The following is a 15834-nucleotide window of genomic DNA, read 5'->3' as shown; positions in this document are numbered from 1 at the left end:
CAGGTGTTTCCGCTTCAGTCCTCCTATATATTCTAGTTTCCACATTAGTCTCTTATGTGGTACCTTGTCAAAGGCCTTCTCTAAATCTAAGTACACGGAATCCACCCAACCATCTCTCTCCTGTACCTCGTCAATCGCTCTTGAGTAAAAGCTCAACAAGTTAGAAACACATGACCTTCCACTTCTGAATCCAAACTGACATTCAGCCAAAATATCCTTCTCCTCTAGATATTTTATCCATCTGTCTTTCAGGATTCTCTCGCACAATTTTGCGACCATGCTGGTTAGAGACACTGGTCTATAATTCAGGGGTTCTTCCTTGTTTCCTCCCTTATAAATTGGTACCACATTTGCCCTCTTCCATTCATGTGGCACTTTCCCCTCTTCCAGAGAACACACGATTGAACTGTGAATTTTATCTGCCAGTTATTCTCTGCATTCCTTCAGTACCCAATTAGAGATTCCATTTGGTCCTGGGGTTTTCCTTACATCTTGGGTTTCCAGTAATTTATACACTTCCTGTACCTCCACTTTTATATCTTTTATCACTGGTACATTTCTAATCACTCCCTCACCTTCCACAAACTCTTTTTCATTAGTGAAAACCAATTGGAAACATTTGTTCATTATTTCAGTTTGCATTGCTGCATCTTTATAGACCTTTCCTTTTACTTTCAATGTGGTGATTCCTTCCTTTTGTTTCAGTTTGCCATTAACAAATCTATAAAACAACTTGGGTTCATCCTTGCATTTGTCTATTATACCCTTTTTCAAAATTCCTTTCTTCTTCTCTACGTATTCTTGTGTATTCATTTCTAGTTCTTTTATATTCTTCCTTTGTTCTGTTGTTACCTCTCTTTCTCCAGTTATTCCATGCCTTATCTTTCCCTTTTTTTGCTATCATACACCTTCTATTAAACTACTCCTTTTTCCTGTTTTCTTTCCCTCTTACTCTTGGTACAATTTTTTCCACTCCCAAATTATAGAGGTCTAGAAAGATATCCCACTTCCTTTGTATCTCTCTTGTTTCACTGAATTTTCTCCAGTCTGCATTTTCAAAAAATTTTCTCAATCCTGTAAAATTAATTTGTTTTCCCAAAATTGTATCTTCCCTGTCTATGAAGCTTGTCTCTTGGCTTGACTTTCCCTATTATCATCTGGAACACAATGACCACTTGATCGCTTTTTCCTAAAGGACAGAGATATTCTAATGATTCTATTACATCAGGTTCTTTGATGAACAGTAAATCTAACCTTGCTGGTGTGTCCTCACCTCGGAACCGTGTCTCTTCTCTGACCCATTGCATCATCACATTATTCATTATTATATTTAATAATATAGTGCCCCACGAATCCTCACTGCCTCCTGAGTCCCATTCCTCCCAGTTCACCTCATTAGTTAAAGTCACCCACCGAAATTATACTGTTGCTTTTCTCAATTATTTTTTTGTAAATAACTAGCCACATCTGACAACATCTGCTGGTATTCGTCATCCTTCCATGCTCTCGTCTTAGGGGGAACATACACTACCGCCATATCACTCTTGATATTCTCTCCAGTTTTTAATTTCATATACTGTATATCACTTCAGCCCAGCCTTCTCCCATTTCCACAATATCTACATTTATGTTGTTCTTCACTGCTGTCTTCACTCCTCCTCCCGTTTTTTTCTTTCCTGTCTCTTCTCCATAGTTTGTATTTACCATCTCCCAAATGAACATCAATATCTTCTCTTAATTTGGTCTCTACAAAGCACATGACATCAGGTTCATGTTCTCTCAAGAAATCGTTAATTTCAAGCTTTACCGATATTAAACCATCAACAGTAGTGTATATCGCCTACAAATTAGTTTTGATGTTTTTTATATCCTCTTCTCTCCTTCTCTCCATCAGTACCACTTCCTCAATTTCTGATCATTCACAGCCATCCCCCTTAGTTTCCTTCACTTCTATTTCCCTAAATACCACTTCCTTACTTTCATATCCATTACTCTCCAAAAAAAAGTATTACATTCTTCCTCTGTCCTCTTATCATTTTTTTCCTTTACTTGTTCCTTCAATGATTTTAACACTTCTCTTTCTTCTTCATTCAAGTCTTTTCATATTGTAATATTTTCCATCCCTGCCTCTTTGCTTAATTCCCAGGTCACTTTAAGTATATCATTTATTACACTTTCTGATGAAAACTTGACTCTCATTGGTCTTGTTTCCCCTTTCTTATAAGGCCCTATCCTCCTTACTTCCTCAATTTCTTTTACCCACTTGTCTCCTTCGGGATCAGTCTTGCCTAATATTCCTCTCACCAAGTTCGTGTCTCTCTCGAGTCTCACGGATCTAACCTTTCCTTCCTCCTCCCTGTTTCCAAATATTACCAAGCATTTGTTCCTTTCTACAGATTCTCTCATTATTTTCTCTTTTTTCTTCAGTATTTTCACTACATTTTCTTCCATTTTTTTCTTGTTCATTTCCCTTTCTTCCTGAATGATTTCTCTTAACCCGCCCCGTCCCGTCAACGTATGGGTACGTTGCAACGATTTGCATTTGCCAGTCCCGGCGATGTACCAGTACGTCGTGCAATTGCAAGGTCCCTAATTTGCACAATTTTCAATTTTCGCACGTGATTTTTCGTATGAATACACGGGACACCTTCCTCTATTCCTCTACAAGATGCCAAGCAGGGACAATGCCTTACACCGCATAATCTCCCTCCTTCCCCCCCCTCACGCCATTGTCTTGGCAAAGGACCTGTTACCAGTGACCTGGCTAGTAAAGATATTCAGGGCCAGAGAGATTCCCCAGTCGATGACAATGTGGAGGACAATGTTTACATAGCATTGGAAGAAGAAACAGCCAGAAATAATGATCAGGTAATGTGGCAAAAAAAGGTCAGGTATGGTGATTAGTTAGTGAGTGAAACAATGCTTATAATGCCTTTATTACTGCTTGAAAACCAATATACTCTCATGCTACATATACATTCGTACCAAGTAAATAAATAAAAACCGTTTATGAGTGGATAAAATAGGTACCCTCCCATAAAACTCGTTTTCTTTGGTGCCAGCACGTTAGAAAACCCAGTCAGGTAAGGAGGAACTGCTACCTGGATTGGGTATTTTAAACCTCAGGTGAGCGATTTCTCTAGGAATTTTCGATGTTTCTCACCAAAAGCGAAGGTTTTAGCCAAAAAATTTTTTTTCGAAAATACCTCTGGACTGGGGGATGTCGGAGGTGCGGAAAACCTCAGGACGTGATGGGTTAAGCTAACCACTTCTATCTGTTCTTCTTCTACGTATGCCCACTTTGTATGTGTGTGTATTTATGAGTGAGGGAAAGATTGTGTATGTGTGCATATGAGCATGGTTCATTTGTGTTCTTACCTAATTGTATCTTTACAGGAATGAGTCAAGCTCGTACTGTCCAGTGTCTTAAACCATATTTATCGTACATATCCTTAAATTTGTGAATTGTTTTCGCACACACTATTTCATTCGGTAGTGCATTCCATTGATCAATTGCTCTGTTTGGGAAACTGAATTTCCTTACGTCTTTATCACCTCCCTTCTTATGCAGTTTTTTGCAGTGTCCTCTTGCTGATGCTTCCCCATATGTTAAGTAATCATTTATGTCTATTTTCTCCTTCCCTGATATGCATTTATATAGCATTATCTTGTCACCTCTTTTCTTTCTCTCCTGTAGTGTTGGTTGATTCAGTTTATTTAGTCTTTCTTCATAGCTTAGGTCCCTTAAGCTTGGTATCCATCTTGTAGCGACCCTTTGAACTTTTTCAATCTTGTCTATGTGTTTTTTGCGATGAGGACTCCAGACTACTGATGCATACTCCAGGGTTGGTCAGATGAATGATGTTATTATCCTTCTTAGCATGTCTTCATTTATGTATGTGAATGCTATTCTCATATTTGCAAGCAATGTATACATGTTCCCTACCTTCTCACTGATGTGGTCAGCTGGAGATAGTCTGTTATTGATAATGACACCTAGGTCCTCCTCTCTTTCTGATGTGTGTAGGGTTTTATTTCCTAACTTATAATCCCAGTCAGATATTTTTCCACTTTTACCAAACTTGATTACATGACACTTGTCCACATTGAATTCCATTTGCCATGTATTACTCCATTCATCAAGTTTATTTTATTCTTCTTGTAGCTCTTTACAAGAGTCTGTGTTAGTAATTCTACTTTGTATTTTTGCATCATCTGCAAACATATTTAGATAGCTTTCATTTCCAGTGTTACTGTTTATATCATTTATATACACTAAAAACATGACTGGTGCCAGCACTGAGCCCTGTGGTACTCCACTAGTCATTTCTTTACGTGATGAGTAATTTCCCCTTAGTGCTGTTCTCATTTCTCTTTTTATGAGAAAATCTTGCATCCAACAAAACAGTTTGTCTCGAATTCCTCCTTGATGTTACAGTTTCCATGAAAATCTTTGGTGTGGTACTGTGTCAAATGCTTTCTTGAAATCTAAATAGATACTGTCCACCCATCCTTCTCTTTCCTGTATTGTTTTTGTTACTCTGTCATAGTAGCTCAACAGATTAGTAACACATGATTTTCCTTTTCTGAAACCAAACTGTCTTTCTGTTATCATACTGTGTTCTTCTAGATGATTTACCCAAGCTTTTCTTATAAGCTTTTCTAATACCTTGCTTACAACACTGGTCAGTGATACTGTTCGGTAGTTGAGTGGATTTTGTCTATTCCCTTTCTTGAATTAGGGGACAATATTTGCTTTCTTCCAAATATCAGGTAGTTTACCTTGACTCAAGGATTTCTTGAAAATTAAAAATAATGGTTTACTTAACTCCTTTACACATTCTCGTAGCACTCAACATGAAATTTCATCAGGACCATTTGCTTTTTCTCTGTCTAATTTACTTAACTCCTCCTGTATTACTTTTTCTGCTATTTGTGTATCTGGTAGTTTGTGTGGACATACATGTTCCACATAGTCCCTCTCAAAATTTTTTTCTTCTGTAAAAACTGATTGGAATTTCTTATTTAGTGCTTCACAAATATCTTTCTCTTGTGTATAGGTGGTTCTCTCATCCGTAATGGATTGTATTATATCTTTTACTTTGGTTTTGCTTCTGATGTAGCTGTAAAATAGCTTTGGTTGATCACTACTTTTATTTATTATATCCTCCTCAAACTGTTTTTGGGCTTCCCTCCTTATTCTTGTATAATTGTTTCTTGCCTGTTTGTAATTATTATATGCCCTTTCACTATTGTGTCTTCTGTATCTATTCCACAACAAATCTCTTCTTTCTTTTGATTTTTTACATTCTGTATTGAACCATTTCTGTATTTTCTTATCTGCTTCTTTGTGCTGTGGGATGTAATTCTGGACTCCTATTTCATAAAATTCACAGAATTTTTTATATACAGCATTTAAATCTATATACAACATTTAAATCTTGCCCTCTAAGCTCATTTTCCCAATCCACTTCTAAGAAACACTTCTTTAGGTCTTGATAATTTCCCTTTTTATAGTTTAGGCCCTTTTTGTAACTTTCATTTCTGTTAACTATGTCATATGCTATCCTGAAGTTGTAATTTAGTACTGCATGATCGCTTTTGCCAAGTGGAGGGTGATATATTAAACTGTCAATATCATTTTCTTGCCTAGTAAATATGAGATCTAGCATTGAAGGTACATCGAGTTCTCTTTTTCTGGTGGTTTCCCTCACATGTTGATTTAGGAAAAATTCTTGCACGAGATCCAGGAGCTTTTGGTCCCAACAGCTTTCTTGGCTAATTATATCTAGAGTATTCCAATTTATATTTGTATTAAAATCTCCAGTTAGTATAATTCTTTCTGATTTCTCTTCCATTTTATGTAGTAATGCTCTTAAACTCTGAATTGTACTCTCTGCCAGGTCCTCATATTCGTCTCTTTCCCATGTGTTTGATCTGGGTGGCATGTACAAATTGGCTACAATTACTTTCCCTTCAGATGTGTTGCTCTCTACTGCAATCAGTTCTACTTGTGAGGGTATATCTAGTTTTATTTCATTTGACTTTTAGATTTTTCTTATTTAATATTATAATTCCTCCTCCTTTTTTTAAGTTTCTGTCTCTTCTCCATATATTGTATTCCTCTAAGTTTAGTATGTCATTGGATATCCTTGGTGTTAATTTTGTTTCAGTTAGGCATATTATATGTGGTTCATATTCTCTGACATAATCATTCATCTCTAGTAATTTAGATACCATTCCATCCACATTTGAGTACATCAGCTTTATCATCTTGTTTATATACTTGTCATGACATGGTTCTACTACCTTCCTCCTTTTTATTCCCTCCTGTTTATGTACCACTTTCGTACCTGCATCCTATTACAGTACTTTGTAAAAAAAATATGTTCTTCTCCTTTTCTGTTCTTCCCTCATTTTTTGTTTTTGCTTCCTCCCTCCTCTCTTTCAATAATTCCAGTTCCTCTTGTGTTAGGCATCTTTATATCCATACATTTTTGAACTCCTCTTTTTCCATAAGATTCTTTGCATTTTTTAATACCGTATCTCCTCCACGGTGTTTACACTCTGGAAAGTTATCTTTAGAGATCTCTATTTGCTTTTCTCGTATTTCCCTAACCTTTTGTGTTTCTCTATGTCTTTACTACAGATTTCCCCTGATACTTCTTTCAATAAGCTCATTACATTTGCCATCTCCTTTTTGTCTCTTGTGATCTTGTTTTTTACTTCTTCCTCTTCTATACCAGTGATTATTATAGATTTGTTGATATCTACTGAATCTCTGACTAACTTTGGATTGTTTTGGATTATTCTCTTCACTTCCTTTTTAATGCTTTTTTCTTCCACCCTTGTTTCTAAGTCTTTCTTTACTTTCACCATTGGAGCTTACGTGGTTTCTACATCATTTTTGTAGCTTTGCACAGCTTCATTCACCTGTGTTATCTTCTCAGTATCACTGCTCTGGCCTATCAGACTGCTTACTTGCCTAATTGTCTCTGTATCATTTTTGATCTCTTCCATAATACTCTCGTGATTGACTACTGTACTTGCCATTTCACTCATTTTCCTCCTAAGTGTACTCAATTCCACGGTTAGTTCACTGATTGTTGTGTCTTTCTTGTTGACCTTCCTTCCTAGTTTTTCTATTTCTTCCTTTTGCAAGTGCATCTGCTTCTTTATTTCATCAATTTCATTCTGGAAAGCCATCTCCAATTTGTGTACACGTTCAGCCAATCTATTGTGAGTCTCCATTTCAACCAGTTCTTGGTAGAAATCATCATCTTGCTTTCTACCTGTATCCCTTTTCTTTTCCAAATTTGCTTTACTAAAGTATGTGGCCATTTTGCAGTACTAAAAGCACAGAGTACTTACATTCCCTGGGGCAGTTGTAGTCTAAACAAACAATCAGCTGACTGAGTGCATTCCTTCGCTGCTCGGTTCTCTTTTCTGTTTGAACAAGTCTTGTTTAAACCTCTTAACTGTGTGTGTGTGTGTGTGTGTGTGTGTGTGTGTGTGTGTGTGTGTGTGTGTTTGTGTGTTTACCTTGTTTTATTTACGTAGTTTTGATATACAGGATATGAGCTTCGCTCATGTGGTCCTGTCCTTGTATCTCAGTAAGTCAAATTTTGCTTTGAACTCATTTAAGTTTTTGGACTGGACCATCTGTTTGTCCAGGGCATTCCACAGGTCTGTGCATCTGTATGGAAAACTATGCTTCTTGATATCCTTCAAGCAGCTTTGCTTTTTCAGTTTCATTCCGTGTCCTGTTGTTACTCTCCCATTCCATACAAACAGATCTTTTCTGTCAATTTTATCTACACCCATCATGGCCCTGAACTCTGGAATCATGTTGCCCCTCTCTCTCCTTTCTTCTAAGGAAATCAGATCCAGCTTTTCCAGCCTCTCTCCATATGACAAACATCCGAGGTTGCTCTTCTTTGTATTCTCTTGATTTTGTTGTTATATCTTTCTTTTTGTGTGGGGATCACACTACTGCTGCACATTCCAACCTGGGGCAAATCCTGGCTACTATCAATTATTTCATCTCCTCATCCATGTAATGAAATGCTACTTTTATGTTAGTCAAGAGTTTATACCTGTTTCTGTTTTGTTAATGTGTTTTTCAGGTGACAAACTATCCTGGATCACTACTCCCAAATCTTTCTATTCTCTCGCTTTTATGATTGGTTCATTACCCATCAAATAATTCAGTGATGGCCTCTTGGTACTTCCATTTCCAAAATTTATATATTTTTTGCATTGAATTCCATTTCCCACATCCTCCTCCAATCATGAATCCTATCCAGGTCCTCCTGCAGCATTTTACAGTCTTCCTCAACTTCTACTTTCCTCAAGATCTTTGCATCATCAGCAAATAGACTTGCTTAACATTTCTCTCCATCTACCATATCGTTTACGTAAATCAGGAACATTACTGGCACTAACACCAAGCCCTGTGGTACTCCACTTGTTACTTCCTTCCATCCAGACATCTTGTCCTTTATTACTCTCCTCATTTGTCTGTCTTTCAAAAAATCTCTCATCCACTCCAGCAGGTTTCCCTTCAGTCCTCCTATGTGCTCCATTTTCCACATTACAGTAGTTGCTCGTGGGTACCATCTCCATGGCTTTCTTCAAATCTAAATACAGTACACACAATTTACCCAACCATCTCTCTCGCGTAGCACGTCAATCGCTCTTGAGTAAAAGGTTAGCAGGTTGGAAACACATGACCTTCCACTTCTGAATCCAAATGGACTTTCAGCCAAAGTGTTCATCTCCTCCAGACATTTTATCCATCTGTCTTTCAGGATTCTCTTGCACAATTTTGCGACCATGCTAGTCAGGGACACTGGTTTATAATTCAGGGGTTCTTCCTTGTTTCCTCCCTTATAAATTGGTACCACTTTGGCCCTCTTCCATTCCCAAGGCACTTTCCCTTCTTCCAGAGAACACACAATTAAACTGTGAATGTTATCTGCCAGTTGTTCTCTGCATTCCTTCAGTACCCAGTTAGAGATTCCGTCCGGTCCCAGGGCTTTCCTAACATCTTGAGTTTTCAGTAATTTATACACTTCCTGCACTTCCACTTTTATGTCTTTTATCACCACATTTCTATTCACTCCCTCCCCCTCCACAAAATCCCTTTCTTTAGTGAGAACTGATTTTAAGCATTTGTTCATTATTTCAGCTTGCATTGCCACATACTGTGGTAGACCCATCATCCACCCACTTAGTGTAGTGATGCTATGTTTTAGGGTAGCTTTACACTAAGTGGCAAGCTAAATGATTTCCGTAAACCAGGAAAGCAATTACAACACTGGATGGTAACCTTACAACCAACCAACACGTGTTCCCTACGTGACAGCAGGTGGGTTGGCGGAGGGTTAGTGCCCCTTCCCAGAAAACAGGGAACTAAAAATACAAACAAGAAGCCTTGGACCAGGACTGACCAAAAGGTGACAATTAAGGACCAAACAAAGGACATGATATGGATGGTGACGTAAATGGCGGGGGACAGGATGACATGGAGGCTGTTTGTTTGTGACCACCCTTTATGGGATTAACCCATTGACTGCGGCTGTATCACATGTGATATCTGAGTCCAAATGGCTCTCACTGCGGCTGTATCATGTATGATTTCCTGCTTTCAAAAATTCCGCCATCAGAAATGGCGCGAAATAAATCAGCTAGCAATTCGTGGCACCCTATAGAATATTGCCATACATAAATTATGCATTTTTACAAGGTGCAGAGCTCAGCTCAGTTACCTACAAAATGCCGAAGGTAAAGGTACAAAATATTCTCCATGCCACCGCTAGCAGTAGCCCAAGCATATATTGGATGAAATCTCAGGGTGGGTGTAGTAATGATAGTGATATTTTAGATGATGACAATGATGGTTCAGATGCTGATTTACACCGTATCTGATCGCAAAATTGACACTGACAACATAGTGCAACCATAACACATTGTTTTCCTGGCACCACTGCACAGGGAATATGTATTACTTCATGGACCTATATCAGAGGTAATGTTTTTGTTTGCTATATTGTGTTATATGCCATTGAACTTGGGATTTTTTTCTCTATCTTTTGACAATATTATTTTTTTTTCTAATATTTTTTTCTGAATACTGCCACACACAGGCTGTACATGTAAACAAACACTGACACAGTGAATGGGTTAAGGCGTCTGGCAATAGATAGATAGATAGATTGCATTGCCGCATCTTTATAGACCTCTCCTTTTACTTTCAGTTTGATGATTCTTTCCTTTTGTTTCAGTTTGCCATTGACAGATGTATAAAACAATTTGGGTTCTTCCTTACATTTGTCAGTTATAGAGTATGGATCAGTTGGCTCAAGGATTGTGTGGGTAAGAGTGAAAGTTGGACTACAAATGTGGGTGATTATGTGTGTATGCGCCAATGCAATATCATGTAAGCAGAGTGAGAGAAGAGTTCTGGACAAATGTGGAAGCATGCTTGGAAAAGTTGAAAGCAAAGAGAGAGTGTACTTGACTGGAGATATGAATGGAAAAGTAGGGTGTGTGAAGGTGGATGGAGTAGTTGGTGAGTGGGGTGTGCCTGCAGAGGTGGATGAGAATGACAGTGCCTTAGTGGATATTTGTGCCGGCAGGGGGTTGGTGATAGCTAATACCCTCTTCAGGCACAAAATGATCCACAGGTATACATGACGAGTGATGAGAAGGGTGGATGATGGACCGAATGAATGGAAGGCAATGATTGATTATGTGTGTGTGGATGAAAAGATGAGAAGGTGTGTGATGGATGCATGAGTATATAGAGGTTGGGGGAGTGGACTTTCAGACCACCACTTAGTGGTGGTCAAAATCAGTATCCAAACAAAATGAAGAAATAGAAGAAGGGAAGGACAAGGGGAGGTAGTTTTTACAAGAAGGGTAGAAAAGTTACAAGAGGATAGAAAAAAAAAGGCAGAATATAAGAGGGAAGTGGAGGAGCGATTGGGTAAGTATAGATTGGAGCAGATGGGGGACGTGGAAGGTGTGTGTAAGATATTCACAGAAGAAATCTGTGCAGGATATGAGGTGGTGTGTGGGCTGAAGAGAAGATGAAAGGGCATGCAGGGAACAGCATGGTGGACTTAAGAGGTGAGAGAGGCTGTGGCACAAAAGAAGAAAGCATATAGTGAGTGGATGAGAAACAGGGGTGTGGAAGAAGTTGAGAGACGGAAGAGAGAGTTATATGTAGAGAGGAAGAGAGAGGTGAAAAGATTAGTGAGAGAGGGTAAGAAGAGAGTGGATGAGGAATTTGGAAGGAATTTGAGTGTAAAGTGGAAGGAATGTAAGAAAATGTCCTGGAAAGAGGTAAAGAGAATTAGACAGGGTACCAAAGAAGTTAGTTGGGGAGTGAATGATAAAAATGGTAGGTTACTAGTGGAGAAGGGAGAAAAAGTGAGCAGATGGAGAGAACACTTCAGTGAATTGTTGAACATAAGAATGAAAGTAATGAAAGTACTGTATAAGTGGCAGGGGAATGGCTGGAAGAAGGAGGGATGTGAGAAAAGAGGAAGAAATCAGTAGAATGAATGTTGTGGAAGCAATGAAGAAAGTTAAAATGGGGAAAGCCCCAGGAATTGATGGAGTGTGTGGTGAAATGCTGAAGCATGGGGGAGAGATAGTAGTAGAATGGATGTGGAATATGTGCACATTGGCCTGGGAGGAAGGTAGAGTCCCGGAGGATTGGAAGTCAGGTATAATTGTTCCCCTGTACAAAGAAAAAACGGAAAAAGAAATGTGTGGTAATCATAGGGGCATTTGCCTCCTTAGTGAATAGGAAGAGTATATGGTAGGATACTTTTTGACAGAGTTAGGGAAATAACAGAGGAATTAGTTGGAGAAGAACAGGGAAGTTTTAGGAAAGGAAGAGGTTGTGTAGATCAGATATTCATTCTTAGGTCCTTAGTGGAAAAGTTTCTAGAGAAGGGAAAGAAGTATGCAGCCTTCATGGATTTGGAGAAAGCATAAGACAGGGTGGATAGACAAGGATTGTGGAAAGTATTAAGAATATATGGAGTAGATGGGAAGTTGTTGAATGCCGTGAAGAGTATGTATGAGTGTGTCAACGCTGCAGTGTGTGTGGATGGTGAACTGAGTGAATTTTTCTGTTTGAAGGTTGGATTGAAACAAGGATGTGTCATGTCTCCATGGTTGTTCAATCTGTATATGAATGGGTTTATTAAAGAGATACAAGGCAGGGCAGTGGATGTTGGAGTGGCCCTAGTGAGAGTGGACAGTTTTTGGAAACTCCCTGTACTGTTGTTTGCAGATGATGCTGTATTGTTAAGTAAAGATGAAGGGGAGCTGCAAGGCTTGGTGGATGAGTTTGGGAGAGTGTGTATGAAACAGAATCTAAAGGTGAATGTAGGGAAGAGTAAAATTATGGTCTTTGAGAGAAGTGAAGTTAGTGAATGTACAGTGAGACTGGATGGGGAGGAAATGGAGAATGTGAGTGCATTTAAGTACTTGGGTAGTGTGATGAGTAAGGATGGAAGTTTAGAGGGTGAAGTGCTTGAAAGGGTGCAGCAGGGAAGAAAGGTTGCTGGCTCCTTGAAAGCAGTGGTAAGAAACAGGTAAGTGGGCATGGAAGTGAAAAAACTACTACACGACAGTATTGTTACAAACTCTAACATATGGAAGTGAAGCTTGGACGTTATTGGAGGGTCGGAAGTCAAGCGTGAGAGCAGTGGAAATGAGTTATTTGAGAGGAGCCTGTGGAGTCACATGGAAAGACAGGCTGACAAATGAGGAAGTGAAGGAGCGTTGTGGTGTGGATGTGGATGTGAATGGAAGCGTTGGGTGAAACATACAGAGGTTGTTTGGCCATGTGGAGAGGATGGAGGGTGAGAGACTGATGGGGAGAGTGTATGTGAGTGAGATGGAGGGAGGGAGAGGGAGGGGGAGGCCAAGGGTGAGATGGAGGGATGGAGTGGAGAGGTATATGAGAAAGGAGGGTGTGAGCTGGGAGCAGGGTAGTGAAATGGTGGGGGACCGAGCTACATGGAGGCAATTTGTTTGTGGCCACCCCTTACGGGATTAAGGCGTCTGGCAATAGATAGATAGACCTTTTTCAAAATTCTTTTCCTCCTTTCTACATATTCTTGTATACAGTAATCCCTCCACTAGCCGATGTAATGTAGCCAAAGGCATGTCCGGAAAGTGGTCCCATCCAGAAAGTGGACCCCTGCCTGCTGGACTGGTACTTAAGGACCCTAACCCAGCCTAACTTTGAAAGCCACCTAAATAACTCCCTACTGGACATGCATAGCACCTATTTAAACCTATTTAAGACTCAGTTGATACCAATAATGGACATAAAGCATGAAATAAATGAAAAGGAACCAGAGAATTAGAAATTAGATGCGGTTATGGAAAATATTTAGCAGTGTACAGGGTACAAGCACGTCTGCGGCTGCCTTCTTTAAGGCTTTGTCAGTGGCAAAAGTGCTCTTGAAGCATATACAGTAATCCATTGTTGTGCTGCACTTAATTCTCCGCACTGTGAGTTATATTTGTTTAACACTGCACATTCTGTTCTTAATGGGGTGCTTCTGAAAAGCCTAGTATTCCGTTAGATGGCTCCACTGTAGCAGTAAACACATTCCCGCGCTGTTTAAAAGCATAATTTTATTTGTTAAATATTTACATTGTTGTGTGAATTTGTGAATCATGGTAATGTCATATGCCGTAATATAAATAATACAAATAGAACACGTATATATAACGTATCATGAATTGTTTATATTTATCATAAACTGAAATTAAAATATCACTGATGGCATGTGATGGCAATTCGCCATTTCAGTGGTCCTATATTATTTAATTTCTGCTACATTTAGTGCAAGTTAGATTCTTAATACATAGTTTGTTCGGAGTGTAAAGTACGCCTAGTGGGTATCTAGTCTCATCCAGTCTTTATGTGGGCAGAAATTTAATGTTGAGTAAATACTGGCATTCACCATCATAAATCATCCGGTCTGAGGAACCGTCCCAAAACCAAGATCGTTTACGCGTCATTTTTTGCCCGGTCTCACTGAGGACAGACGGCTGAGGAAGGTAAACAAGCCAAGACATCGCCTCCAAGTGATCCACAAGATTCACACGGAGTCAAGTTCAGTATTCACGTATATGTATATATATATATATATATATATATATATATATACACATATATATATATACATACATGCAAACGTGAGAACACATGACGAGTAAATACTACTGCATCCTCTTAAATGTCTACCCCCAGTGAGATTGCATCCAGATCAAGAGGACTGGTATGTGCACAAGCTACTGACTCAGTCAGTGGAAGATCTTACAAACATATGTGTGTGGACAGGTGGCCTGGAGACATTTCTCACATGACCATACCATTAGGGACTTGCCAAGAGGGGGCAATGTGTGTGAGATATTGATGATAAGATGACCTGAACACTGTAAAAATTAAAATAACCACTAGTTCTCAACAGAAAAAGACAAAACTTCACTGTAACACTTTATTTACAAAAAGCTACAATGATACATATGAATATGACTCACTCATGGTGCAAGGAAGCTGCAGGGGAAGGTCTCTCTCTCTCTCTCTCTCTCTCAGCTCAACAGTCAAGAACTCACATTACTGAACTATGTGTGTTTGTGGGTGTGTCCATTTACGAGAGTAATGTAACCAACGTCGGGTACAGGGACATGAGAAATGGGCGTAGCTTAGTTAACAGCTAGAGAGGCAAGATGTGGGTATGACAATTATACAAAGATATCGCTCAATGAAACACACTGCCTATACACAGTCACTTATGAACCAGTGACGAATGTTATGAATATAGCTCGTTTCTACTCTGAGTGAATCCGTGACATTACGCCATCAAAATAAAATTTTTCATGGAAACTTGACATCCCTCGTGAAAAATCTTAAACACGGGACTGTCTTGTGGTGCGCATGCGTGAAGGAAGCAAGCAAAATGTTGAATGCCAGTATTTACTCAACATTAAATTTCTGCCCACATAGAAACTGGATGAGTCTAGATACCAACTAGGCGTACTTTACAGTCTGAACAGATAATGTATTAAGAACGAAATTTGAACTAAATGTAGCAGAAATTAAATAATATAGGGTCACTGGAAGGATGGGTTGCCATCACATGCCATCAGTGATATTTTAATTTCAGTTTATGATAAATATAAACACTTCACGATACGTTATATATACGTGTTCTATTTGTATTACAATGGAAGCTCGATTATCCAGGCTCGGATTATCCAGCTTTCGGTATATCCGGGCCGTGACCCAATGGTTCAGTGGTACAGTAATTCATAGAATTATCTGTATGAATGCTCCGGTTTAAACAGGAAGCATCCAGTTGCTAAGGAGAGAGGCATGGATAAACCAGAGAAGGTCTTGCTCACCCTGCCCCCACCCACACCTCCTGCTCACAACTCGATCACAAGGGTGGTAGGGTGGAGTTTGGTGAGGCAACTGATACTCCTGACGTAGCCTAACCTTGCTTAACTACTTAATAAGTTAACCTAATTTAACCTAACCTGACCTAACCTGGGCTCCAGTTGGGAAATTGGGAAACTAAATCCACTTTTGTGTACGATGAGTTTCTTCCTTTATGCCCGAAGCAATCGTAGGTACGGCTTAAAGAACGTGATAAAAGAGAAAATCTTTCAGCAAGAGAAGGTAATTTACTACCCTCAAAATAGAAAAACACAGAAAACAAACTGGAGGAATATGAAGTGAATTGGTGAAGTCTTTAGGCTGTATGCTTAGACGAAAAGTAATGGGTTTCCTAG

The 15834-nt window shown here is 39.1% G+C and overlaps 1 protein-coding gene across 1 annotated transcript in view; it reads left to right on the top strand.

The window, feature by feature from the left end:
• The window catches only part of LOC145397749 (eukaryotic translation initiation factor 2-alpha kinase 1-like), a 136466-nt gene that overhangs the window by 10879 nt on the left and 109753 nt on the right, over positions 1-15834 (top strand). The window lies entirely within an intron of this gene.

Source organism: Coenobita brevimanus, chromosome 43 (assembly GCF_032717465.1).
Source record: "Coenobita brevimanus isolate Jiangsu-jjx chromosome 43, ASM3271746v2, whole genome shotgun sequence".
In the NCBI taxonomy this organism is placed as follows: Eukaryota; Metazoa; Arthropoda; class Malacostraca; order Decapoda; family Coenobitidae; genus Coenobita; species Coenobita brevimanus.
The sequence above is the reverse complement of the archived record's forward strand: the minus strand, read 5'-3'. Positions and strand labels throughout refer to the sequence as shown.